The following is a 24,602-nucleotide window of genomic DNA, read 5'->3' on the forward strand; positions in this document are numbered from 1 at the left end:
GAGAGGACTAATATCTGGAGGAGAGGATTAGCTAGAACATGAATAATAACCAGAGGAGAATCATAGGAGAGGATGACTAGTTATCATAGGAGAGGACTAGTTATCATAGGAGAGGACTAGTTATCAGCAGAGAGCTAATAAATAGGGGGGGGGACTAATTATCAGAGGACAAGACTGATAACCAGAGGAGAGGACTGATCATCAGATAACAGGACTAACAGGCAAAAGAGATGATTATAGATCAGAGTAGAGGACTAGTTATGGATGGAGAGGACTAGTTATGGATGGAGAGGACTAGTTATCACGGTAGATAGCCAATTATCAGAGGAGAGATCCCATATGTCGTACGGTGCTGTATACTATGGCGGTGTACAGAGGTGTGTACAATGTCATGCCGGGTGGTATGGCGGGCATGTACGCTGTAGCGGTGTACGGTGACATTGTTGTGTCAGTGGGTGTGTTGCAGGCTGTGACGTCAGTGCAGTGGTCGCGGTGCATTGTGGGAGTATCCGGCTCCTCTGCAGCACCAGGGACAGCTCCGGGGGGACCCGGGACACCCGCCGGACACCGCCCCGGTAGGTGAGTGCCGCCCGATCGTGCTGACATCTGGGAGGGGGAGGGGAGGCCGGGGTGACCCGAGCTCCTCTGACACCCCCAATCACTGAATCCATCGGAGAGACCCGATCCCCCGCCTATTACCGAGCAACCGACATCACACCCGACCAGTCCTCATCACACCCGACCAGTCCTCATCACACCCGACCAGTCCTCATCACACCCGACCTGTCCTCATCACACCCGACCAGTCCTCATCACACCCGACCTGTCCTCATCACACCCGACCTGTCCTCATCACTGTCCTCATCACACCCGACTAGCATTATTACTAACCAGTCTTCATCTCATTCTACTAGTCCTTTAGCAGACAGTCATTATCACCACCAACCAGTTCATATTTACCGTTGTCCTGACTAGTCCTATCACTAACCAGTCCTCATCTCACCCTACTAGTCCTACAGCTGACCAGTCATTACCACCACCAACCAGTTCTCATTACACCTCACTAGACCCGTCACTGACTAGTCCTTAGTATACTTAACTCTTCCTGTTTACTGACCAGTCCCTCTTGACACTCAACTAGTCCTTTCACCATTAAGGTCCCATTACACCCCACATTACTAGGCCTGTCACTGACCCATCCTCTGTACACCCTACTAGTTATGTCACTGACCAGTCCTCATCACCCATGACTAATCTTTTCACTGACCGGTCATCACACCACCTTGTCCTTATCACATCTAACTAGTCATGTCACTGACCAGTCCTCAGCACACCCAACCAGTCTTCATTAAACCTTAGTAGTCATGTTCTTCTCATGACTGGTCCTCATCACAGCTGACTAGTCCTGTTACCGATAGTCCTCATGAAACCTGACTTGTAACCGAGCAGTCCTTATCACATGTGACTTGTTGTCTTGTTGCTAGCTTCACAGCTGACTAGTCCTTTGACTGACCAGTCCTCCTAGCAGTGAACTAGTTCAGTCACGGACCGATCCTCATCACCCCCAACCATCCTGTCACTGACCGGTTCTTTGCCACACTCAACTAGTCCTTTGATCTACCAGGCTTCAGCACACCCGACTTAGTCCTGTCACTGGCCAGTTTTCATCATCCCGACTAGGGGTATCACAACCAGTCCTGAGTACACCCAGTCAGTCCTATCATTACACCAAGCTAGTCCTAAAACTGACCAGTCCTGATTGTACTAATGCTATGAAGTGTTATCATTGACCAGATCTTTGAACAATAAACCAGTCCCATCTCTGACGTTTCCTCATTCACTTAATGTGACTTATAATTAACTAGTCCTTATTACTTTATGACACCCAACTAGTGTTATCACTGGTCCTTACCATTGCCTAGTCTTTTACTACCTGGCTTTTTTGCACCCAACTTGTCCTATTCGCAGATTTGACCTTTTTACATTTAACTAGTCCTATTACTGACCACTCCTCATTACACCTGACTTGTCCTATTACTTACCGGTCCTTATTACACCCAACTAGTCCTGTAACTGACCAGTCCTTATGACACTAACCAGTTCATATTAGACTTAACTCATATCGCTAGCCAGTCCTCGTTTCACCCAATTTTTCCTCTCACCAACCAGTTCTATGAAAACCCAACTAGTCCTCTTTAGAATTCAGTTGTTCTTTCATTGACCAGTCTTATTACACCCAACTAATTTTGTCAATGATCAGTCCTTTAAAAAATTTGACCTATCCTGTCATTGACCAGTCTTTATCCTACCAAACTAGTTCTATCAGTGATGGGTCCTCGTTACTCCAACACTTTTTATCATTTACCCGTTCTTATTACATCCAGCAAGTCCTACTGACCGGTCCTCATTACTCAGGCCCATCACTGACTGGTCATCATTACATCTGGCTAGTCCTTTAACTGACTGGTCCTATTACTACTGACCTATACACAATACACCCAACTAATCCAATCACTGACCAGTCCCCTTTATACCCAGTCACCAGTTCTGAATACACTGGACTAGTTCTACCGTTCCTTATCATTGCACCAGACTCATCCTTTTGCTGACCGATTCCCTTAGCACCCAACTAATCACATCAGTCCTAATATCGCTAAGCTTCATCCATCACTTGGCATTATCACTACAGCCAGATACTCTTTTTCCCAACTAGTCCTCATTACACCTGACTGGTTCTATCACTTACCAGTTCCATATGCTACCTGCTTTTCCTATTACTGACCAATCAATAATAGTCCCAAAAAGACCTGTCAGGAATCAGTCCTGATCACTACATCTTACTTCTGTCCCTGACCAATCTTCATTTCACCCTCTACACCTATCACTTACCCGTTCTCATTATGAACAGTTAGTACTTTCACTGACCAGTCCTCATTTTGCATACATGCATCTCTTACCAGTCCTCTACTACTGCTACCACTGAGCACTTCCCACTCAGACCCCTCTTTATTATAATTAACTATTCCTATCCCTGACCAGCCCTCATGAGCAACTAGGCCTCTCATTGACTGGTCCTCATTTCAACCAACTAGTCCTTATTTTAACCAGCTTGTCCTATCACTGACAGGTCCTCATTATAACCAACTGTTACCATTGACAGGTCCTCATTATATCCAGCTAGTCTTACCTCCAACCAGTTCTGATAACAAACTAGACCATTGGCTAAGCATTCCTTTTCATTACGTGCTGGTACTGACAGTGGCTGGTCCTCTTTACTATACTAGTCCTGGCTAACCAGCGAGGAACTGAGAATTTATCGCAGTGTAGGTGAATGCTCAATCTGATAAAATGTGGGATTGGCTGCCTATCCAGAGCCGGCAATACAGGATAGACGGTGTACAAAGTGCTGGATACGGGTGGAGGTGGACTATGGAGAGAATTTTTTCTTGGGTGAAATCCCTTGACAAATGTAGTTGTTAAAATCTGTAGGTTTGCAGGTGAGGTGCTCTCAGAATGTTGGTCTCTGGTTAGGTCTCTGGATGACTGACCAGCAGGGTACGGTGCTAAGGTGCTCTCAAACTGTTGGTCTCTGGTTAGGTCTGTCCATTTCTGACCAACAGTGTAGGGGGCTGAGGTGCTCTCAGGATGTTGGTCTCCTGTTAGGTCTCTGGATGACTGACTAGCAGGGTACGATAGAGGTTTTTCGGGTGAGGTTCTACAGACTGTAGGTCTCTGGATGACTGACCAGCAGGGTACAGTGCTAAGGTGCTCTCAAACTGTTGGTCTCTGGTTAGGTCTGTCCATTTCTGACCAACAGTGTATGGGGCTGAGGTGCTCTCAGACTGTTGGTCTATGGTTAGGTCCCTCGATCTCTAACCAACAGGGTACGATAGAGGTTTTTCGGGTGAGGTTCTTCAGACTGTTGGTGACAAGGCCTATCTCTGACCAACAGGATATGGTGATGAGGGGTTCTCAGAATGTTGGTCTGTATATTGACCTTTGACCAAAAAGGAACAATGGTGAGGTGCCCTTAGAATATTAGTCTATGATCAGTTCTCTTGATCTATGACCAGCAGGGCACAGTGGTGCTGTGCTTGCAGATTGTTGGTCTATGGTTAGGTCTTTCGATCTTTGAATAAGGCTGGGTTCACACATATGCGAATTGGATGCGAGTTTCTCTGCATCCAATTCGCATAGCAGGAGAATATGACCGGCTCTCTATGGAGCCGGTTCACATGTCTCTGGGGCGGCTGCGGAGCACACTGCACAGAACCGCTGTGCGTCTTTGCCTCCGTTCCAGGGCCGAATTCAGGCAAAGATTCTGCCCTGATTCATCTCTGAAACGGAAAACAGGAATGGACAGCGTTGCTGTGCGATCCGCGCCTGGTTTAGGTGTGAACCGACCCTAACAGGATACAGTGGGGAGATGTTCTCAGACTGTTGGGCTTTTATTAGATCTCTTGAAATCTGACCAGCAGGGTACAATAGAGGTTTTTCTGGGGAGGTGTTTTCAGACTGTTGGGGGTTAGGTCTATCTCTGACCAACAGGGTATGATGGAGGTTTTTCTAGTGATGTGTTTTCAGACTGTTGGTGGTTAGGTCTATCTCTAACCAACAGCAATATGGTGCTGAGGTGCTCTCAAGCTGTTGGTCTCTGGTTAGATCTGTCCATTTCTGAAAAGAAGTGTATGGGGCTGAGGTGCTCTCAGGCTGTTGGTATAATGTTATGTCCCTTGATCTCTAACCAACCAAGTACAGTGGAGGTTTTTCGGGTGAGTTTCTTCAGACTGTTGGTTAGGCCTATCTCTGACCAACAGGATATGGTCAGGTGCTCTAATGCCCTGTACACATGAGTGGAATGTCCGACAGAAAAAGTCATATGGAAGCTTTTCATTGTCTATTCCAATTGTGTGTAGGCCTCATCGGACTTCTTTTTTCGAAAATTCTGACGGACCTAGAAATGGAACATGTTCTAAATATTTCCAACGGAACCAATTCCTATCAGCAAAACTAATCGTCTGTATGCTGTTCCGACGGACCAAAAACTACACATGCTGTGAAGCAAGTACGAGACAGAAGCTACTGGCTATTGAACTTCCTTTTTCTAGTCCCGTCATAAGTGTTGTACGTCACTGCGTTCTGGACGGTCGGACTTTGGTCGGACTTTGGGTTGACCGTGTGTAGGCAAGACCGCTTGAATGTAATTCCGTCGGCGTTCAGTCGGAGAAATCTTCGGAGTTTATTCTGACGGCTAAACCGGTCGTGTGTACACGGCATAAGAATGTCAGTCTGTGGTTAAGTATATAAATTTCTGATCAACGGAGAACTATGGTAAAGTGCTCTCAGAATATTGGTCTATTATTAGTTCTCTTGATCTGTGATCAGCAAGGTACAGTGGTGCTGTGCTCTCAGAATATTGCTCTATGGTTAGGTCTTCCAATCGTTAACTAACAGGATACAGTTGGGAGGTTTTCTCAGACTGTTGGTCTCTCATTGGGGTTTTTTTGTGATTTGTTTTCAGACTGTTGGTGGTTAGGCCTATCTCTGACTAACAGGGTACGGTGGTGAGGTGCTCTCAGAATGTTGGTCTGTGATTAGGACTCTCGTTGTCTGACCAGCGGGGTACGGTGGTGAGGTGCTCTCAATCTGTTGCTCTCTGATTAGGTCTACCAATTTCTGACCAGTAGTGTATGGGTTAGAGGTCGACCGATATATCGGCCGGCCGATATATCGGCCGATATTTGGCGTTTTTTACTTAATCGGCATCGGCCGATTGTGCTGATAAAAAAGGCCGATTATAACTTCAGCCGTGACTTGCAAATGACTTCTGTAATAGAAGTTAATGCAAGTTTCCCTAAGTTATCTGTGGAGAGGATTCTCCCCTCCTCTGGGCAGCCTGCCAAGTCTGATAAGAAGATACATTTGTATCTCTTTCAGGTTCTTTTTATCAATAGACTGAACTCCGTGGAGAAGTTTTCAGTTTAACCATTTAAAGACTAAATCTTTTCTGACACTTGTTGCTTACAAGTAAAAATCCTGTATTTTCTGCTAGAAAATCACTTAGAACCCCCAAACATTATATATATTTTTTTAGCAGAGACCCTAGGGAATAAAATGGTGATTGTTGCAATATTTTATGTCACACGGTATTTGCGCAGCGGTCTTTCAAACGCAATTTAAAAAAAAAAAATACAGTAATGAATTAAAAAAAAAAAATAAGCAGTAAAGTTAGCCCATTTTTTTTCGTCCAAAAGTTTTGATTACCTGTTTTTGTGTATTTATTATTTAAGATAGGGTTTTTTTTTTTTTTTTTTTTTTTTTTTAGGTTTTTTTTCTAAATTATACATACAAGTGAACTGATTGGAGGTTTGTTTTGTTTAATGTTTAAATGAAAAAAAATTTCTGTATTACTTAAGGCTGCTTTCACACTGGAGCGGGCAGGCGTTGATGGTAAAACGCTGCTAGTTTTAGCGGCACTTTACCGTCATTTTAGAGGCGCTATTCGGCTGCTAGCGGGGCGCTTATAACCCAGCTAGCGGCCGAGGAAGGGGTTAAATGCGCCCCTGAAGCACCGCTGCCAAAACGCTTTGCAGGCGCTTCGGTAGCGGTGCGCATTTATTTCAATGGGCAGGAGTGGTGGAGCAGCAGTATACACCGCTCCAAAGATGCCGTTTGCAGGACTTTTTTTTACATCCTGCCAGCGCATCGCCTCAGTGTGAAAGCACTCGGGATCTCACACTGAGACTGCAGGGGAGCCGTTTTACAGGCACTTTACAGGTGCTATTTTTAGCCCAAAAGCGCCTGAAAAACGCCCCAGTGTGAAAGGGGTCTAACTGTTAGATTTTATGAGATGAAGGGAAAAAAGAAAGGGAAAAAAAAAATCGGCCAAATATATCGGCCCAAAAAAATTGGCATCACATATCGGCCATCGGCCACCGCGATTTCTAAATATCGGCATCGGCATCGGCCAGAGAAAAACCCATATCGGTCGACCTCTAGTATGGGTCTGAGGTGCTCTCAGACTTTTGGTCTATGGTTGGGTCCCTCAATGTCTAATCAACAGGGTACGATGGAGGGAACAGAAGTGTAGTGCTCTTGATCTCTGGCCAGCAGGGTACAGTGGTGATTTGCCCTCAGAATGTTGGTCTGTGGTTATATCTTCCAATCTTTGACTAACAGGACTAACAGAATACAGTGAGGAGGTGTTCTCAGACTGTTGGTTTCTCATTAAATCTCTTGTTCTCTGACCAGCAGGGTACAATGGAGGTTTTGGTCATGTGTTTTCAGACTGTTGGTGGTTAGCTCTATCTCTGACCAACAGGGTTGGTCTCTCGATGTCTGACCCAGCAGGGTACAGTGGTGATGTGCTCTAAGAATGTTGGTCTGTAGTTAGGTCTCTCAATGTCTAACCAGTGGAGTACAGTTGTGTGGTGCTCTCAGAATGTTGGTCTGTAGTTAGGTCTCTCGATGTCTAACCAGTGGGGTACAGTTGTTTTGTGCTCTCAGAATGTTGGTCTGTGGTTAGGTCTCTCAATGTCCAACAAGTGGGGTACAGTGGTGGGGTGCTCTCAGTGTGTTGGTCTGTTGTTAGACCTCTCAATCTCTGACTAGCAGGTTACAGTGGCAAGGTACTCTGAGACTATTGGTCTTTGGTTAGGTCTCTTTGCTTCTGACCAGCAGGGTAGGGGTAGTGTGTTTTCATGGATCCAGATAGCATTAAAGAAATTCTGAAGCTGTGCCTCCAGAAGCTTGCTGTGGTAGAAATCGTTATATACTACTGAGATGGAAACATATCCCATTTACCGTTTTTATGTAGTTTTATCCCAGTTTGTGGATCTCATTGATATGCCAAGAATTTTATAAAGTAACTGATGAATTGATTTCCATGTTGGCATCCTATATGTTTTGGAGACAACAATTCTATAACAATTCTATTCTATTCTCCACCAGAACTTTTATTTCTGCCCAACCACTGTGGCGACTACATCATCCAGTGTTGGCATCACCCTCCCCAATGGGTTGTAGTACATCATTAGGACACCAGCTTTGGACCAATACCTTGATAATCTCCAAAATATTCAGGAATCCAGCAGAGAAGTCAATTTACAAGTGCCTACCCAAGTCTGACTATCAGTTCCATATTGTATTGCCCTAAAATTGTTGTATATATATATATATATATATATATATATATATATATATATATATATATATATATATATAAAATCTGTCGGTCTAATATAATCAAGAGATGCCGTGAAAAGGGCATCGCTTATGATCACCAGGCCATGTATGAGCTAACAACTGACCAATGACAGTCAGTCCCAGTTTTCAGATTAGCTTGTTGTAAGAAATAGAGGCTTTCCAAAATATAGGTGTCTTCCATTTGTTTAATTTATCCTGAATGGAGAGAGATGTTGGTAACACCCAATCATATATTTTTCCCCACCGAGATGGGGGTAAATATAGTGGGTGGTCCCACAACATGCTATTCAATCAAGGTTGTATGTAACTGTCACTTTTCGTAGACTGCATTGTAGTTTTTTGTTCTCATAGTATGTTATAGATGTCTTCCTTTGGTGTCTTCCATTAGTTTACAGTGCCTTAAAAAGGTATTCATACCCCTTGAAATTTTCCACATTTTGTCTCGTTACAACCAAAAACGTAAATGTATTTTATTGGGATTTTTTGTGATTGACCAACAATGTGATTGACACCCCATAATTGTGAAAGGAAAATTATAAATGGTTTTCAAAATGTTTTACAAATACAGTTGTGCTCATAAGACATACCCTGTCAGAATTTATGATTTCTTGGACATTTTTCAAAGAATATGAATGATAACACAAAAACTTTTCTTTCACTCATGGTTAGTGTTTGGCTTAAGCCACTTATTATCAATCAACCGTGTTTACTCTTTTTAAATCATAATCACAACAGAAACTGCCCAAATGACCCTGATCAAAAGTTTACATACCCCAGTTCTTAATACCGTATATTGCCCCCTTTTAACATCAATGACAGCTTGAAGTCTTTTTTGGTATTTGTGGATGAGGCTCTTTATCTTCTCAGATGGTAAAACTGCCCATTCCTCTTGGCAAAAAGCCTCCAGTTCCTGTAAATTCTTGGGCTGTCTTGCATGGACTGCACTCTCCCCAGAGGGGCTCAATGATATTGAGGTCAGGAGACTGAGATGGCAACTCCAGAACCTTCACTTTATTCTGCTGTAGCCAGTGAGAGGTCAACTTGGCCTTGTGTTTTGGATCATTGTCATGTTGAAATGTCCAAGTACGTCCCATGTGCAGCTTCCTGGCTGATGAAGGCAAATGTTCCTCCAGTATTTTTTGATAACATACTGCATTCATCTTGCCATCAATTTTGACCAAATTTCCTGTGCCTTTGTAGCTCACACATCCCCAAATCATCAGCGATCCACCTCCGTGTCTCACAGTAGGAATGGTGTACCTTTCATCAGAGGCCTTGTTGACCCCTCTCCAAATGTAGTGTTTTTGTGGTTGTGGCCAAAAAGCTAAATTTTGGTCTCAACACTCCAAATGACTTTGTGCAAGAAGGTTTGAGGCTTGTCTCTGTGTTGTTTGGCGTATTGTAAGCGGGATAATTTGTGGCATTTGCGTAGTAATGGCTTTCTTCTGGCGACTCGACCATGCAGCCCATCTTTCTTCAAGTGCCGCCTTCTTATTATTATGCATCTTGAAACAGCCACACCACATGTTTTCAGAGAGTCCTGTATTTCACATGAAGTTATTTGTGGGGTTTTTCTTTGCATCCCAAACAATTTTCCTGGCAGTTGTGGCTGAAATTTTAGTTGGTCTACCTGACCGTGGTTTGGTTTCAACAGAACCCCTCATTTTCTACTTCTTGATTAGAGTTTGAACACTGCTGATTGGCATTCTCAATTCCTTGAATATCTTTTTATATCCCTTTCCTGTTTTACACAGTTCAACTACCCTTTCCCGCAGATCATTTAACAATTCTTTTGCTTTCCCCATGACTCAGAATCCAGAAACTTCAGTGCAGCACTGGATGAAAGATACAAGGGTCTGCCAGGAGTCCAGAAACTCATTGACCTTTTATACACACACACTAATTACAAGCAAACAGATCACAGGTGAGGATGGTTACCTTTAATAGCCATTCAAACCCCTTTGTGTCAACTTGTGTGCATGTTATCAGGCCAAAATCACCAGAGTATGTAAACTTTTGATCAGGGTCATTTGGGTAGTTTCTGTAGCCATTATGATTTAAAAAGAGTAAACACAGTTGATTGATAATAAATGGCTTCAACCAAACACTAACCATAAGTGAAAGAAAAGTTCTTGTGTTATCATTCATATTCTCTGAAAAATGGCCAAGAAATCATCAATTCTGCCAGGGTATGTAAACTTATGAGCATAACTGTATATATGTGAAAAGTGTGGCGTGTATTTGTATGGCGCCCCCCTGAGCCAATACTTTGTAGAACCCCCTTTCACTGCAATTACAGCTGCAAGTCTTTTTGGGGATGTCTCTACCAGCTTTGCACATATAGAGAGGGACATTTTTGCCCGTTCTTTGCAAAATATCTCAAGCTCTGTCAGATTGGATGGAGAGCGTCTGTGAACAGCAATTTTCAAGTCTTGCCACAGATTCTCAATTGGATTTACAGTACGTCTGGACTTTGACTGGGCCATTCTAACACATGAATATGCTTTGATTTAAACCATTCCATTGTAGCTCTGGCTGTATGTTTCGGGTCGTTGTCCTGCTGGAAGGTGAACCTCCGCCCCAGTTTCAAGTCTTTTTGCAGACTCTAACAGGTTTTCTTCTAAGATTGTCCTGTATTTGGCTCCATCCATTTTCCCATCAATTCTGACCAGCTTCCCTGTCCCTGCTGAAGAAAAGCATCCCCACAACATGATGCTGCCACCACCATGTTTCACGGTGGGGATGGTGTGTTCAGGGTGATGTGCAGTGTTAGTTTTCTGCCACACATAGCATTTTGCTTTTAGGACAATAAGTTACATTTTGGTCTCATCTGACCAGAGCACCTTCTTCCACATGTTTGCTGTGACCCCCACATGGCTTCTCACAAACTACAAACAGGACTTCTTATGACTTTCTTTCACCAATGTCTTTCTTCTTGTCACTCTTCCATAAAGACCAGATTTGTGGAGAGCACGACTAATAGTTGTCCTGTGGACAGATTCTCCCACCTGAGCTGTGGATCTCTGCAGCTCCTCCAGAATTACCATGGACCTCTTGGCTCTTCTCTGATGAATGTTCTCCTTGCCCGGCCGGTCAGTTTAGGTGGACGGCCATGTCTTGGTAGGTTTGCAGTTGTGCCATACTCTCCATTTTCGGATGATGGATTGAACAGAACTCCGTGAGATGTTCAAAGCGTGGGATATTTTTTTAACACCTAACCCTGCTTTATACTTCTCCACAACTTTATCTCTGACCTGTCTGGTGTGTTCCTTGGACTTCATGATGCTGTTTGTTAATTAAGGTTCTCTTACAAACCTCTGAGGGCTTCACAGAACAGCTGTATTTATACTGAGATTTAATTACACACAGGTGGACTCTATTTACTAATTAGGTGACTTCGGAAGGCAATTGGTTCCACTAGATTTTAGTTAGGGGTATCAGCGAAAAGGGGGCTGAATACAAATGCACGGCACACTTTTCACATATTTATTTGTAAAAAATTTTGAAAATCATTTATCATTTTCCTTCCACTTCACATATATGTACCCTTTTGTGTTGGTCTATTACATAAAATCCCAATAAAATACATTTACGTTTTTGGTTGTATCATGACAAAATGTGGAAAATTTCAAGGGGTATGAATACTTTTTCAAGGCACTGTAAAATGCAGCTGTGCTCGGGCTATGAAATTAAAGTTTTTACATACGTATTCCTAACTAGCACCAAAAGTCATGAAACAATCCATCCCTCACCTCTCTAGCTCCATGTACTGTGAACTAATTAATCCTCAAAAATCACAACAAAGACTCAGAAATCAGTTTCAGTGGGTCTTACAGCTTCCAGCACCTGTTGAGTGTTTCTATTGGAGGGCATCACCCAGCATATATTTCTATTAGAGGGCAGCGCCCCCTGTGTGTTTATATTAAAGGGTAGCATCCGCTGTGTGTTTTTATTGGAAGGCAGCAAGCCCTGTGTGTTCCCATTAGAGGGAGGAACCTGCTGCGCGTTTTTATTCCAGGGATGGCATGCTGCCAAGATTTTCCTTTCCATAGAGAATAAAGGGAGAGGAGATGGAATTTCAGGTCTTCTTTTGTGAATTTTAAAGATTCATTTCTCCACAACGCTTATAGCTACAGAGATGAATGAGGGATTGCTGCTTGATCAGTAAAGTTGCATACTTTAATTTGTATAGTATGGAATTGCGTGTACTTTAAAGTGTCTGTTAGGGTAAAAGTGTAAATCACTGCCAGCTCCTTTATTATACTCAGGCATACCACACTGTGTAAGTCTTTTCTAAAAAAGAGCCGTGTAAATACCTTTTTAGGGTGATCTTCACACCCGCTTTTTCCCATTCCCTGCAGATTCCATCCTCCCATGCTGTATTTTTTTTTTAATCCCCATCAGAATCATAAATTCTGCCAGGGTATGTAAACTTATGAGCACAACTGTATACAGTGCCTTCAAGCGGAGTTCCACCCAAAAATGGAACTTCCGCTTATCTGGTTCCTCCCCCCCCAGGTGTCACATTTGGCACCTTTCAGGGGGGAGGGGGGGGAGCAGTTACCTTGTTTAATTCAGGTATTTGCTCCCACTTCCGGCGAAAGATTGTCGCAGTATCCACAGCAATCTACGCCATGTCTGGCCCCTCCTCTGTCCCCCCGCTGTCTTCTGGGAGACACAGGTCCCAGAAGACAGCAGGGACCACTCAGAACACTCAGCGCGACATGCGTATGCGCAGTAGGGAAACAGGCTGTGAAGCCGCAAGGCTTCACTTCCTGATTCCCTTACTTAAGATTCTGGCGCCTCCACCCGGAGCCGAGGGAGGGGTCGGCTTCGGGTGAGGACATCGCGGGCGCCCTGGACAGGTAAGTGTCCTTATTTTAAAAGTCAGCAGCTGCAGTATTTGTAGCTGCTGACTTTTAATATTTTTTTTGCAGGCGGAACTCCGCTTTAAAAAAGTATTTATACCCCTTGAAATTTTCCACACTTTGTCATGTTACAACCAAAAACATAAATGTATTTTATTGGGATTTTTTGTGATAGACCAACACAAAGTGGCACATAATTGTGAAGTGGAAGGAAAATGATAAATGGTTTTCAAATTTTTTACAAATAAATATGTGAAGAGTGTGGGGGGTACATTTGTATGGCGCCCCCCGGAGTCAATACTTTGTAGAACCTCCTTTCTCTGCAATTACAGCTGCAAATCTTTTTGGGGATGTCTCTACCAGCTCTGCACATCTAGAGAGGGACATTTTTGCCCATTCTTCTTTGCAAAATATCTCAAGCTCTGTCAGATTGGATGGAGAGCGTCTGTGAACAGCAATTTTCAAGTCTTGCCACAGATTCTCAATTGAATTTAGGTCTGGACTTTGACTGGGCCATTCTAACACATGAATATGCTTTGATCTAAACCAGGGGTAGGCAACCTCTGCCCTCCAGCTGTGGTGAAACTACAAGTCCCATGAGACATTGCAAGACCCTGAGATTCACAGGCATGACTCCTAGAGTCAGAGGCATGAAGGGATTTGTAGTTTCACCACAGCTGAAGTGCAGTGGATGCCTACCCCTGATATAACCTATTCCATTGTAGCTCTGGCTTTATGTTTAGGGTCGTTGTCCTGCTGGAAGGTGAACCTCCGCCCCAGTCTCAAGTCTTTTGCAGACTCTAACATGTTTTTTTCTAAGATTGCCCTGTATTTGGCTCCATCCATCTTCCCATCAACTCTGACCAGCTTTCCTGTTGAAGAAAAGCATCCCCAAAACATGATGCTTCCACCACCATGTTTCACGGTGGGGGTGGTGTTTTCAGGGTGATGTGCAGTGTTAGTTTTCCACCACACATAGCGTTTTGCTATTCGGCCAAAAAGTTCAATTCTGACCTTTGAGGGCTTTGCAGAACAGCTGTATTTATACTGAGATTAAATTACACACAGGTGGACTCTATTTACTAATTAGGTGACTTCTGAAGGCAATTGGTGCCACTAGATTTTAGTTAGGGGTATCAGAGTAAGGCTGGCCATATATGGTCGAATTTTGGAAGAATTTTCTTTTGAAAATCAGAACTTTCGTGCGTTTTGTGATCCGATGGCGCCACCATTGATTTTTGAAATTCGACCATCCAAGCCTTCAATTTCACCTCATGTTGCTACAGAAAAGAATTTTCGTGGCCGGGAATCTTCTTTTCTTTCCGGGAATCTTCTTTTCTTGCACATGCGCATTTCTTTTTTGATTACATTTCTCGCACGATTCTCCCGTTATTGATTAGAAAATCGTTTATTTTCTGAAAAATTTCCGTGTCCGATTACTCAAATTGGATGGCCGCACAAAAATCGGCTGTTGCTTCGGCCCACTAATGAAGGCGAAATACGAACGAAAATTCTTAGATAAGATTTTAGAAAGATAATTTTTTCGAAATTCGACCCCATGTATGGCCTGCCTAAAGAGGACTGAATACAAATGCACCCCCACACGTTTCAGATAATCATTTGTTAAAAAATAATTGAAAACCATTTATCATTTTCCTTCCACTTCACAATCATGTGCCACTTTGTGTTGGTCTATCACAAAAAAACCCCAATAAAATACATTTCCGTTTTTGGTTGTAAAATTTCAGGGGGTGTGAATACTTTTTTCAAGGCAGTGTAAGATATCTGAAAACTGCCATCTTCTCCATTGAATGGAAAGTCATTGGTGGACATTTATTGAAACTGGAGAAGACACAATCTGGAGCAGCTCCGCATGACAACCATTCAACTCCAGATTCTGGCTGCTCCAGTTTTGATTAGTTCCAAGTCATGGTTCATGGAAATTCCCAACTGGTTTCTTTCCATACTTTGTCAGGTGTAAATGTTTTTTAGTGCTGTGTATACAATGAATGTGTATCTGGCACACGAATTCAAGTCCTGTCTGCCTAATGGAGTTCTTCTCTTGTGTACTGGCGGCATCTGAGCAAAGCATAATGATAGATAGTCAGTTGCGTCAGCACCTTTTCTTATGGTCTTATCCATTAACAAAGCCATAGTGGAAGTACCGCTCTCCTTTTACTCTAGGTACACAGTCTACATTAGCTGCAAAGTGATTTCCTGCGGAGGTGACAAACACACGTTTCCCTCTGGGAGCTCCTACTACGATTACTACAAGTGCTGCGAAAAGACAGAATTGGAAATACTATAATGTGCAGCCCATTGGGGAAGCCAAGAGACGCAGTTTGTAAAATAAGGCTTGCACACCCTAAATAGTATAGGTATAAAGCAAGATAGGACAAGGGTGGCGTAACCACAAGAGACTTCCCGAAAAAATGGTCTCCTACAAACTAACAGTAATGTAATGACTAGGTCAGCACACTGCAATACATTTCGAAGATGCATAGATTGTAATATATGCCACAATGTAATATACATACAAATAGATCATGTGGATAGGGGATATTACTGCGCATATTCAAATATGCCTCGTTTCCACTGAGCGGATCAGTTCGGGTCGGTACAGTTTGAATGGCCTAGAATGGTCCGGTCTATTCTGGTGAGCGTTTCCACTGCAAGTGGGACCACAAGGGGCCATACAGGGTTTAGAAAAAATGCCTCAGCATAGCACAGCAGAGGGTTTTCTGTCAGCCAATCAGTGGAATTTATCGTAGCTCCGCCCTAACTGAACCTTTCCATTTTCTATGGCCCCACATCTGAAGCAGGACCCTGAATGGAGCGGTACGGTTCGGTTGTATGGGCCACTTTCATAATGGAAACACCCAAAATAGCGTACCGAACCGAACCGCTCAGTGGAAACGAGGCATTAGTGAAGAAAAATGAACAGCTGCTACATAAGAATGCGACAAAAATTCAATGCAAAAGATCAGTGAAAAATGTAGCGCTAAAAATATAAGACAATAAACATTAAACAATATATCAAGTATTGTGTGTAAATAATAAAATCTTTGTGATAAAAATCAATCTCAAATATAATGATTATTAAACAGAACATGTATATAATGAGTAGGAACACATGTGAGAAAGTCCCAAAGGTAAAACAATCCTATGGTAAGCATGTATGGTGTCCACCACGAAAAGTTGTTGCTCAGAAGTGGTCTACAAAGGCCTCAGCAGGCATGTAGAGCAGGGGTCTCCAAACTTCCTAAACAACGGGGCCAGTCTTCTGGGTTTCAGACTTTAGGAGGGTCGGACTCTGGCCAATAGGAGTAGAAAATGCCCCAGCCATGATGGGAGTTGTCTCAGGCCTGGTGGTCAGTGGGGTTTAAAAAATGTGGTCAGTAGGAGGAAGAATAATGTCTCATCATTGGTATTAGTGGCAGGAACAGTGCACCATTGTTGGTGTCAGTCAGGGGAATAGTGCTCCATCATTGGTGTCAGTGGGAGGAATAGTGTCCCATCATTGGTGTCAGTAGTGTCAGTAGAAGGCCTCAAGGGCCGCACAAAGGCAAGCAAGGGGCCACATCCGGCCCCCGGGTCGCAGTTTGGAGATCACTGATGTAGAGCATCTGGGATAGTGTGTCCTCCACCTGAGATAAGGAATATACACTCTTACCGGAAATAGTGGACTCGAATGTCTGCGACAACGAGTCAATCAAGCGAGGATAGCCGATCAGCAGATTTCCAAAACGATCCCGGGAATCCAAAGAGCTCCATGAACGAATCCAGGAAATCGTGCAGGTAACCGTGAGGCTGGAACCCAGATGTTAAGCAGCCAGACTGGAAAGCCAAAAACTGATTACAAGATCACATTGTTGAGTCATCATAAAGTTCACATTCTTCACTTCTCTCAAAAGTGGTAGCGGCTAGTTCTTCACATTCTTCACTTCTCTCAAAAGTGGTAGCGGCTAGTTCCTACCCTTCTGGTGGTAGCCGCTACCACTTTTGAGAGACGTGAAGAATAAACTTTTTGATGACTCAACAATATGATCTTGTAATCAGTTTTTGGCTTTCCAGTCTGGCTGCTTAACTTCTGAGTTCCAGCCTCACGGTTACCTGCACGATTCCCTGGATTCGTTCTTGGAGCTCTTTGGATTCCCTGGATCATTTTGGAAATCTGCTGATCGGCTATCCTCGCTTGATTGACTCGTTGTCGCTGACATTCGAGTCCACTATTTCCGGTAAGAGTGTATAACCCCTTATCTCGGATGGAGGACACTCTATTCCTGATGCTCTACATGCCTGCTGAGGCCTTTGTACCCCACTTCTGAGCAACAACTTTTCGTGGTGGACTCCATATATGTTTACCATACAAATAGATACACTATATTGTCAAAAGTATTGGGACGCCTGCCTTTACATGCACATTAACTTTAATGGCATCCCAGTCTTAGTCCGTAGGGTTCAATGTTGAGTTGGCCCACCCTTTGCAGCTATAACAGCTTCAACTCTTCTGGGAAGGCTGTCCACAAGGCTTAGGAGTGTGTCTATGGGAATGTTTGAGCATTCTTCCAGAAGCCCATCTCTGAGGTCAGGGACTGATGTGAGATGAGAAGGCCTGACTCACAGTCTCTGCTCAAATTCATCCCAAAGGTGTTCTATCGGGTTGAGGTCAGGACTCTGTGCAGGCCAGTCAAGTTCCTCCACCCCCTCGCTCATCCATGTCTTTATGGACCTTGGTTTGTACACTGCTCTAAACCATTTGGTGGAGGGGGGATTATGGTGTGGGGTTGTTTCTCAAGGGGGCTTGGCCCCTTAGTTCCAGTGAAGGGAGCTCTTAAGGCGTCAGCATACCAAGACATTGTGGACAATTTCATGCTCCCAGCTTTGTGGGAACAGTTTGGGGATGGTCCCTTCTTGTTCCAACATGACTGCGCACCAGTGCACAAAACAAGATCCATAAAGACACGGATGAACGAGTTTGGGGTGGAGGAATTTGACTGGTCTGCACAGTCCTGACCTCAACCCGATAGAATACCTTTGGGATGAATTAGAGTGGAGATTGCAAACCAGGCCTTCTTGTCCAACATCAGTGCCTGCCCTTACAAATGCGCTTCTGGAAGAATGGTCAAACATTCCCATAGACACACTCCTAAACCTTGTGGACAGCCTTCCCAGAAGAGGTGAAGCTGTTATAGCTGCAAAGGGTGGAGCCAACTCAATATTGAACCCTACGGACTAAGACTGGGATGCCATTAAATTTCATGTGCTTGTAAAGGCAGGCGTCCCAATTCTTTTGACAATATAGTGTGTATGTTTAGGTGAACTCCACATTCGCCTAACTAAGCTAAACACAAAAACACTGGCTGTAGCTAAGGAAATACAATAGTCATGTGTAAGGCTTTTTTTTCTCAGGAATAGGTGCAGGTCCTCCCCCCCTTCCAAGTCACCCCTTGTCTCCTGCTCACCTCCAAGCACCGTCCCTGATCCCCTACAGCCAGTAACAATAGATCCACCCCAGCAACAATAAACCCCCACCAGTAACAATAGATCTCCCAGCAACCAGCATCAATTGACCCACCAGCAGCCGACAACAATAGACCTCTCCCTCAACAGTAGCTCCTTCCCAGCAACATAAGACCTCCTTAGTAACAATAGATCCCCTATGAGCCACAAAAGACCTCCCCACTAGCAATAGATCCCCCAGTAGCCTGGAACAATAGACCATCCAATACACCCCACCACCTCATACCATTACATACGATTCAGGGCTAGTGGAGAACTGGGTTCCTACTGAAGAAAAGCCCTGGTGATGTGAGAGGCAGTTATGAAGAGCATCTAAAATACACACAACAATATACTGAAATACATAATACAAACCATGAGCAGAACAGCAGACACAGAGGACAGATGAAGAAGGTAGACCTGCAACTTTTCAGGGGGAAAGTGCCCTTTCTTATGCCAAGTCCTGCTTCTCAGAGGCATGCTCAGCCAAATTTTAGGTGCGGACAAATTAGTCTAAAATTGGGAGGGGTTTAAAAAATAGTGTCCCTGAGCCCACAGTAAAATATAAATCAATATAAAAAGTGCTTTTTTATAGGCTACAGCAGGACTCCCCTACTAAGGAGGATGTGTAAAATCTATTGGCAGTCACCACACACTATCCAGGGAGTATCTGCCCAGTTGCACTGCAGCAAAATAATATCAGTAGATAAATAGGCCGTAGTAGAATCACTCATGGATCTTCAGCAGGAGTATTTGTCCAAATAGGAGGAGTTCTATTCTGTGCAACATTTTGATGGATTATAGTACATCTTTGTCAAGGCGGAGAGGAAAATATGTACTACAGAGGTGTCAAACTCAATTTCATTGTGGGCCACAACAGCATGGTTGTCCTCAAAGGTTCGGTTGTACCTGGGGGTGCCCTATGTACAGAGTGCAGGATTCAGGAGTGCATTAGGTACAGAGTTCAGAATTACGCTACATACAGAGCGCAGAGTTCAGGTGTGGGTTACATACAAAGTGCAGAGTTCAGGATTATGCTACACACAGAGCCCAGAGTTCAGGAGCGCGTTATGTACGGAGTGCAAGGTTCAGGGGTGCGCTAGGTATATAATTCAGAGTTTATGGGTGTGCTACATACAGAGTACAAGGTTCATGGATGTGCTATGCTCAGAGTGCAGAGTTCAGCGGTGCGCTGTGTGCAGAGTTCAGGTGTTTAGTACAGAGTGCAGAGTTCAGGAGTGTGTTATGTACAGAGTGCAGAGTTCAGGAGTGTGTTATGTACAGAGTGCAGAGTTCAGGAGTGTGTTATGTACAGAGTGCAGAGTTCAGGAGTGTGTTATGTACAGAATACAGGTTTTATGGGTGTTCTACGTATGGAGTACGGACTTTTGGGGTGCGCTGTGCGCAAAGTTTAGAGGTGCGGTTTGTACAGAACACAGATAGAGATGTACTGAAATTTCGGCCGCTGAAACATTTTGGCAGAAAATGGTGTTACCGGATGAATGCCGATAACAGAAAAAGGTGCCGATAATGGCACAGAAAACGCAAGCAATTTGACAGTTTGGGGGTGTTCTACATATGTAGGGTTTGGGGGTGTGCTATGTACAGAGTGCAGAGTTTAGCAGTGTGTTATGTACAGACTGCAGAGTTCAGGAGTGTGTTATGTACAGAGTGCAGAGTTCAGGAGTGTGTTATGTACAGAATGCAGGGTTTGGGGGTGTGCTACATATAAAGTAAGGAGTTCAGCAGTGTGCTATGTAGAAAGTGCAGAGTTCAGCAGTGTGTTGTGTACAGAGTGCAGAGTTCAAGAGTGTGTTATGTACAGCATGCAGAGTTTAGCAGTGTCTTATGTACAGAGTGCAGAGTACAGGAGTGTGTTATGTACAGCGTGAAGAGTCAGCAGTGTGTTATGTACAGAGTTCAGAGTACAGGAGTGTGTTATGTGCAGAGTTCAGCAGTATGTTATGTACAGAGTGCAGAGTACAGGAGTGTGTTATGTACAGAGTGTAGAGTTCAGGAGTGCGTTATGTACAGACTGCAGGGTTCAGCAGTGTGTTATGTACAGAGTACAGAGTTCAGGAGTGCATTATATAGAGAGTGCAGGGTTCAGGGTTGTGCTATGTATAGAATACAGGGTTTATGGATGCTCTTCATATGGAGTACAGAGTTCAGGGGTGCACTGTGTACAGAGTTCAGGCATACGCTATGTACAGAATGCAGGTTTAGAGGTGCTCTACATGCAGAGTTCAGGGGTGTGCTGTATACAGAGTACAGGGTGTGCAACCCCCCCTCAAAGCTTCCTTGCATCTCTCTCTCCTGTCTGGCCTGGCTCTAGTGCCTCCTTGTGTAGGTGGCATGACTTGCAGGGAGATTGTTCCCTCCTCTGGAGACATGGCCCCATTGGGAGCGTGTGCTGGGATCTGTTTGGTCTGGAACCCGCTGAGCAAAGCTGCCCCTTGTAAACACAGAAGGCTTCAGTACAGTAACAGCGGGGAGGGGAGGGTGAAAGCTGGAGGTAGCAGAATGGAGTTCTGCCACTCTGGCTACAAACTGGATGCAAGGGCCCCATGACAAGGCCTGGCAGGCCTTGTGTTTGACATATGTGATGTACTGTATGTATGTACATTAGAAAACTGCAGATGAACATGAACTTTAACCACTTTCCCCGGGTAGACGTCGTATGTCATCATTTACTTTGAGTGAAGAGATATGGATGTTGGGTGCAGCTACAGGCATCATCCAGATATAGTTTTTTTCAACCAGCAATTCCTTACTTTGTAAAAGCCATTATAGCAGCTGTTTAGCCGCTTGATGGCTTTTTCAGGCAGTGGGAAGGGACGCACCCCCCCCCCCCCCCCCCGCCGCCCTCCGGTGATCCTCTGGTCTCTCCCGTGCGATCGGGGAGCCGGAGGAAGAATCCGCTGGCGGCGACAGTTTACCATAGAGCTGGTCGTGGACCATATGGTCCCCCAGGCCATCTCTATGACCCTTGGAGGCCGAAAGCGACCTCAGTGAAATCACGTAAACACTGCCACTTTTTTTGCTGGAAAGCCTGAGATTGTTTTTTTTTTTTTTTGATCTCAGGCTTTCCAGCAGAGGAGAGAGATGTGGGGCCTTATAGACCCCATATCTCTCCATAAAGAGGACCTGTCATGCCCTATTGCTATTACAAGGGATGTTTACATTTCTTGTAATAGGAATAAAAGTGATCAAAAAATACAAATTTAAAGTGTAAAAATTAAAAAATGTAAATAAAATAAACAATAATTTTTTTTTTTTTTTTAAAGCGCCCCCATTTCTTATGCTCGCATGCAGAAGCGAATGCATACATAGGTCGCAACATGTAAATGCATATTATCGTTAGAGCGAGAGCAATAATTCTAGTGAAGACCGTCTCTGTAACTCTAAACAGGTAACTGGTAAAAATTGTAAAAGCGTTGCCTATGGTAATGTTTAAGTACCGAAGATTGGCACCATTCCAAGAGTGTGCACAATTTTAAAGCATAACATGTTTGGTATCTATTTACTCGGCCTAACCCTCATCTTTCACAATATACAAAAAAAAATGGAGAAAATATTGTGTGTGTGTTTTTTTTTTTTATTCATGAAAGTGTTTTTTTTCCCCCAAAAAAATGCGTTTTTGAAAAATTGCTGTGCAAATACCGTGTGACATAAAACATTGCAACGATCGTTATTTTATTCCTCAGGGTCTCTGCTAAAAAAAATATATATATATCTATATCTATAGATAGATAGATATAGATATATATATCTATCTATCTATCTATCTATCTATATCTATATCTATCTATATAGATATATAGATAAATATATATATATATATATATATATATATATATATATATATATATAATGTTTGAGGGTTCTGAGTAATTTTCTAGCAAAAAATGATGGTATTTACATGTAGGAGAGAAATGCCAGAATTGGTTTGGGTGGCAAGTGGTTAAGAACAAGGACAATGGAATAGTCACCAGCTGGTGTTGGTGACAGGTCCAAGCTTGGACAGACTCTGGCAGGAGGCAGATGCAGGTTCTACCCCAGGTACAGGGGGCAGCGAAGGTCTTTTGGATGGCACAGGTACCACCATTCCAGGAGGAGGCACCGGTTAGGTAATTATAGGAGTCACTGTGGGAGACAATGGACAACCCGAGCACAAGGAGCAGAGATATGAGCTCCTCGCCTTGTGCTGAGGTCAGATTCATCATCATCAATGTGGTTGACAGCCGGGCACCATGGGCATTGGCATTGCTTCTGCTGATCAATGTTATTCTACAACACCTGAGCAGCAGGTTTTCCTCTGTTCTAGGCACTCTCTCTCTCTTTTACATAAATTATAAAACAGCCCAGCCTCAGTCACATGAAGTCCACATAAAAAAAATGCCATTTCAACAATATGTCTCCTCCATTCAATCGGTCCTGTATTAAAAAAAATGCGTTGTCCAAATGATCCTGCTGGCTTGCTTGTGCTCCCCCAGGTGCTGTGCCCACTAGGCTCTCTGCCAGGCACTACCACCACCACGTGTGCCCTTCAGCCTCAAAGTCACCTCTCTGGGCCCCGCAGCAGCCAGTGCCACCCACTGCACACTCTGACCGAGCTGTCACCTTCATCTCCCGGTCACTGTTTGCTAACAGAGAGGTTTTCCGATCATGTGACCTCTGCGACAGCCAATCACAGCGATTATGTAATCAGGAGGGAAGCCCCCTCCTGGTGTTAAAACCTACTTAAAGGGGTGGTGGGGGTGGTGCAGGAATGGAGTACCCCCCCCCCTTCACTTATTCAGACAGCACCCAGGAACAGAGCTGAGGCTGTCAATCACAGGATGTGTGTTGAAGGTCCTTCCCCTGTCACATTTTTTCTCTTGGACCCGTACACACTATTAGATTATCTGCAGATTTTTGTCTTCGGATTTACCAAAACTATGTAGCGTAAGGGCCTGCCTGATTGCATACAAATTGAAACTCTTAAAGCGGAGTTCCGGTAATTTTTTAATTGATCTTATCATTATTACTAATACAATTCAAAAACTAATTTACAATGCTTATTATGTATTTAGCAAAAATATACATTTCTTACTGAATATTTGGTGCCTTCTGTACTGGCTGTTGCCATCATGATTGTGGGCATGTGAAGCCCAATCGAGATCTCTTCCCGGATTCGTTTTGGAGAGGTGCATGCTGGGTAACCAGCAAGCACCTCTCGATCTCGCGCATGCGCGATTCACCAGCCGCAACGCCGATTGTTTCTAAAGTTGCCATAACAACAGGCGGCGACGGAGGAAGGTCCCGCCCCGTTTTTATGGCAACATCACAGTACTGCCCACTGACTCCTGGGAAATGATGACACATCATTTCCCAGGAGCATAGGCGAGGGAGGAAGTGACGAGGAGCTCCGCGGACCAGGAAGTGGCAGATCAGGAGGACTACATAGCAACAGGGCGATTCTGGTAAGTATAAAAACATTTTTTCCTCCAAATGTTTTTTTATAGGTTAAGAGAAGTCCGATTCTGAAAAAAAAAATTTCACGGTGGAACTCCACTTTAGGGTTTGACCCAGGAGCGGACTGACACCTCATGGGGCCCCCTGGCAATAGGAGATTATGGGGCCCCCGGGCAATAGGAGATTATGGGGCCCCCGGGCAATAGGAGATTATGGGGCCCCCGGGCAATAGGAGATTATGGGGCCCCCAGGCAATAGGAGATTATGGGGCCCCCAGGCAATAGGAGATTATGGAGCCCCTGGGCAATAGAAGATTATGGGGCCCCCGGGCAATAGGAGATTATGGGGCCCCCGGGCAATAGAAGATTATGGGGCCCCCGGGCAATAGAAGATTATGGAGCCCCTGGGCAATAGGAGATTATGGGGCCCCCAGGCAATAGAAGATTATGGGGCCCCCAGGCAATAGGAGATTATGGGGCCCCCAGGCAATAGAAGATTATGGGGCCCCCGGGCAATAGAAGATTATGGGGCCCCCAGGCAATAGAAGATTATGGGGCCCCCAGGCAATAG

The 24,602-nt window shown here is 44.2% G+C and overlaps 1 protein-coding gene across 2 annotated transcripts in view; it reads left to right on the forward strand.

Annotated features, from left to right (window-relative positions):
- Positions 1-424: 424 nt before the first annotated feature.
- TTBK1 (tau tubulin kinase 1) overlaps positions 425-24,602 on the forward strand; it is a 126,142-nt gene continuing 101,964 nt past the window's right edge. The window contains exon 1 of one of the 2 annotated variants that reach the window (XM_073628649.1): positions 425-579. The gene's annotated coding sequence lies outside the window, so the exon portion shown is untranslated. The remainder of the gene's footprint in view (positions 580-24,602) is intronic. The other variant, XM_073628650.1, reaches the window with a different exon arrangement.

Source organism: Aquarana catesbeiana, linkage group LG04 (assembly GCF_042186555.1).
Source record: "Aquarana catesbeiana isolate 2022-GZ linkage group LG04, ASM4218655v1, whole genome shotgun sequence".
In the NCBI taxonomy this organism is placed as follows: Eukaryota; Metazoa; Chordata; class Amphibia; order Anura; family Ranidae; genus Aquarana; species Aquarana catesbeiana.